Raw genomic sequence first — 5,118 nt, forward strand, 5'->3', positions numbered from 1 at the left:
AGTTTCTCTGGAATGTATCCTCCATTGTCTGACCAATACTTGAAGAGCACCTCACTATCAACATCACCATCACCACTACAACCCTCTATCACCATCATGAAATTAAAAAAACATATTAGCATATACCGTGAATGCAATATTTGGTTTATTTGGCTGACGGAAGGTTTGGTTATATTTTATTTGTTTCCATTTGCATATACTTTGTTGTTCTAGTACGATATGTTATGGATTTTGCTTAATGCTATGCGTTAGTTTTAAAGGCATATTGTAGAAACTTGTGTGAAGGGGGTCAACCCCTTCTTTTTATTGGTGCAGATCAGTGATTTAAATGTAACCAAACAGGAATTGAAGCTTTTCATGGAAATGTATTGGCACCAAATGGTGGATTCAAGGTTAGCATTTTTTATTTGTGGCAAGATTTTGGTTATTTTTTATACTTATCTTGACTTATCTTGAGTAGTAATTCCTCAATGATTGTTATGATTACAATGCAGCTCATTTTGATTAGATTATATACTTTATTTTCTCGATGTGTTGGTTGCTCTCAAAATGGGGAACAAAAGTGAATAACTATTTACCAATAAAAAAACGTTAAAGTCATTTTTTTAAGAGGAACGTTTGACTTGCATAGTTGTTAAGATGGTTAAATTGGATCAGGGTCCAGAATAGATATAAAAAGAAAAACGTAAGGTCCAGAGGTGACTTTTTTTGCTTGATAAGAAATAATAGACAAATGGCAGTCATATTTGGGTTTGTTGCGTTGCTGTTCATTTCTACGTTACTTGGTAGCCTTTCCTTTCTACATAACAATTTAGGTTCATTTTTGTTTAAACCAAATGTTTTAAAGGCGCCGTCAATGGAGGGACCTTAGATTGGTACTTTGGAAGCAACCCTCATGGTGCTTAAGGTATATGCTTCGATTATCCAAAGATTAAAAATACTCTTTTGGACTTGATTTGATTTGTTTAACAAAAAGCATGACCTCATCACTAGTGGTGGTGGTCTGTTGTCAACAATTAACTTATAGTTATTGAAATTAAAGAGTCAATAAATCTTAAACTATTGCATCAATCATACTTGGGCTCAAGGTTACCATTAGTTTTTTATTCTATCACAAAATCTTAAATATTGTTTTGTTGTTGTTAATTTTAGTTATGATTGTATATTTTATCATATTTAAGCCTTTTTGCCTTTTTTTTCCATTTAATTTTTCCCGTAAAATTTGAACTATTTAGTTTATTATTTCTATTATTTGTGAGTATATGTGCTTATCAAGATACATAATTTAGTATGTAATGTCTATTTTAACATGGATAAACTTGCATTGTATGGTTAGTGCTTGGTTAAAATTCTTATATGTATTTTGATATAAGTTAAATTTAATTTAAGTTAGACAATTTCATTTAAAATTCTTATATGTATTTTGATATAAGTTAAATTTAATTTAAGTTAGACAATTTCATATGTTTTAGGTTACCATGAAAACATCGTATTTTAATAAAATGTAGGATTAAAACGGAGTTCGCTCCTTAAATTAAATATCTTGGCTAAATTATATAATTGATAGATTTAATCATGTTTGAAAGTATGATTATTCTCATTTTACTTTTAGAGAGTAGCATATATTTGTCTGTTTTATTAAATACAAAATCAATAACTTTATTTAGGTCTTGGTGGCGTACTTTAAGCCAAATCTCAATCAAGTATGCTATTGTTGTTAATGCTCTTTATTAAGGTTCCATTCTGAATTGTAATTAACTTTTGATTGTCAGTGGTTAAAATATCTTTTGATATTTTTATTATTTAATCAGTCTTATTCTTATTACAAGATTAACTGATATTAAAAAATTAAATAATAAAATATTCACTAAATATTTAAATTTTCTTTCACGTGCAAAGTTATAGTGCTTTTATTTAATTGTCTAAGCTTATTTAATTAATTACATGTGCATAAAATATATTTTTCTACAAAAAAGCTGTCATTTTGCATATAAATAAATGAACAAATTGATTAATACTTGTTTTTATGATTGTAGACAACAAGATGGAATAAAATAAGACGTACAAATAATTTGCTGATATATGAAAGAAAATAATAATACAAAAAAGAATGACATCTGATACATATGACAATTGTTTCAACTTATTTGTATTACTATTAGTGCATTAGAAACAAAAAGACTGACATCCGACGTGTGACAATTATTTAATCTTATTTGTATATGTACGGATTTTTCATTGAATTTTTGAAGTTATTTATGACTGATATGGAAAAACTTTGAAGATCCATCATTTTGTTAATGTTCATATGTTCTATAAACGATAGCACGAAGTTTGTATAGCTTATTAATATTTTGAGTAATAGTATAATTATAATTTAATTTATCTACACGGATTGAGTATATAATTGACTTTCGATTGTGTGGTTAAAATATCCTCTTTTTATCTTTCTTTCGAAATTGGATATGTTTTTGTTGAATAGCTGAAAGACTAATCAATCATAAATTAAATGTCTTGCTTAATTTATATAATTGATAGATTTAAAAAATTTAACTCCATCATCATATTTGGAAAATGTATTTTTATGGTCATTTTCACTTTATTTATTTTAAATTAAGAACTTTATTTAGGCAATAATAGTGATGTCCTATCAGTATTGTAGGACTCCTTTCATTTTGAGACTATTTGCTTCCTTTCATTTAATTAAAATATATTGGGTACGTTTTGTTATTTGGTTATTTATTTAGCATAAGGACATTAGAATAATCATTTTATTGGGTTATAACTTACTGTAGCTATATTTATTTAAAATTTTTGTTTTTTATGAACAATTTAACAGTTTTTTGATTTATTTATCTTCTCTTTTATTTAATTAAATAGAAATTATTAATTAATTTATGATTGATTTATTTATCACTACAATTTTAGTAACATAATTTTGTCACTAATTAATGAAATAAATGAACATGCCAAAATAATAAGTTCTAATCACTTGAAAAAGTTCTAGTTTGTAAAGATTATAAAATTAGTGAGAGAATATCGTGCATAAAGTTTCCTGATAAAATTTGAACTATTTAGCATATTGCTTCTATTATTTATGGTGTATGTACTGTAAGTGTTTGATAAATTTAGTGTATAATATTTATTTTAAAGTTGATAAATTTTATTTATACGGTTAGTATTTAGTTAAAATTCTATAATTATTTTAAGTTAAATCATTTTGTATGTTTTAGGTCACCATGAAGGTATCACATATTAATAAAATACAGGGTTAAAATGGAGTTTGCAAATTAAATTAAATATTTTAGTTAGATTATATTATTGATAAGATTCTCTGTTGATTCGTTGAATTATATCCCCTTTATATGTATTTATATTTATTGGTGGATCGAAATATATATAATTATGTGTTGTAAATAAGTTATTAAATTTTATTTTTTTGAAATAATAATTATATGTTTTATAAATCATATTATTTATAATTAATCACATCACTTCCACTATAATTAGTTATTAATTAAAACATCACTACCAATTTTAGTAACATAATAATAAATAATTATTTCTTTATGTATTTTGTCACTAATTAATGAAGGAAATGAACATGCCAAAATAATAAGTTCTAATCACTTGAAAAAGTTCTATTTTATAAAAATTATAAAATTAGTGAGAGAATATAAGTTTCCTGATAAAATTTGAACTATTTAGCATATTGTTTCTATTATTTATGGGTATGTACTTTTAGTGTTCGATAAATTTAGTATATAATGTCTATTTTAAAGTTGATAAATTTGATTGCACGATTAGTGTTTGGTTAAAATTCTATAATTATTTTAAATTAAATCATTTTGTATGTTTTAGGTCATCATGAAAATATCACATATTACTAAAATACAGGGTTAAAATGGAGTTTGCAAATTAAATTAAATATTTTAGTTAGATTACATCATTGATAAGATTCTCTGTTGATTTGTCGAATTATACCCCTTTATATGTATTTATATTTATTGGTGGATCAAAATATATATAATTATGTGTTGTAAATAAATTTTAAATTTTATTTTTTTGAAATAATTATTATATATTTTATAAATCATATTATTTATAATTAATCACATCACTTCCACTATAATTAATTATTAATTAAAACATCACTATCAATTTTAGTAACATAATAATAAATAATAATTTCTTTATGTATTTGTCACTAATTAATGAAGTAAATGAACATGACAAAATAATAAGTTCTAATCACTTAAAAAAGTTCTATTTTGTAAAAATTATAAAATTAGTGAGAGAATATCGTGCATAAAGTTTCTTGATAAAATTTGAACTATATAGCATATTGTTTCTATTATTTATGGGTATGTGCTGTTAGTGTTCGATAAATTCAGTATATAATGTCTATTTTAAAGTGATAAATTTGATTTGTACGGATAGTGTTTGATTAAAATTCTATAATTATTGTAAGTTAAATCATTTTGTATTTTTTAGGTCACTATGAAAGTATCACATATTACTAAAATACAGGGTTAAAATGGAGTTCACTAATTAAATTAAATATTTTAGTTAGATTATATCATTGATAGATTTAATCATATTTTTAGACAATAGCATATAGTTATTTTTTCTATTGAATTCAAAAACTACAAATTTTGTTTAGCCAATCAAAATGACGTACTATAAGTACCTTTTTATAACTTATTAATATTTTTTAGTAGTATAACCATACTATTATTTATGTGGATCGAATATACTATCGTTGCTAGTGCTATTTATTAAGGTTCCATCTTGTATGATAATTAATTTTTTATTGTCATAATATTAAATGGTTAAAATGTCCTCTAATATATTTATTATTTAATTTTAGCTCTTACACTTATTACAAGATTAATTGATATCGAAAAATTAAATCATAAAAAATTGACTTAACTTTCTTTCATGCATAAAGGTTTAGTGCTTTGTTTATTTATTTAAGCTTATTTAATTAATATTACATGTGTATTAATTTTAAATTTTATTTTTTTTGAAATAATAATTATATATTTTATAAATTATATTATTTATAATTAATCACATCACTTCCACTATAATTAATTATTAATTAAAACATCACTA

At 23.5% G+C, this 5,118-nt stretch overlaps 1 long non-coding RNA gene across 1 annotated transcript in view; it reads left to right on the top strand.

The window, feature by feature from the left end:
• The window catches only part of LOC110011411, a 2,647-nt gene extending 2,247 nt beyond the window's left edge, over positions 1–400 (top strand). The window contains exon 2 of the long non-coding RNA XR_002286418.1: positions 316–400. This is a non-coding gene — a long non-coding RNA (uncharacterized LOC110011411). The remainder of the gene's footprint in view (positions 1–315) is intronic.
• The last annotated feature ends 4,718 nt before the right edge of the window (positions 401–5,118 follow it).

Source organism: Sesamum indicum, unplaced genomic scaffold, assembly GCF_000512975.1.
Source record: "Sesamum indicum cultivar Zhongzhi No. 13 unplaced genomic scaffold, S_indicum_v1.0 scaffold00234, whole genome shotgun sequence".
Classification (NCBI taxonomy): Eukaryota; Viridiplantae; Streptophyta; class Magnoliopsida; order Lamiales; family Pedaliaceae; genus Sesamum; species Sesamum indicum.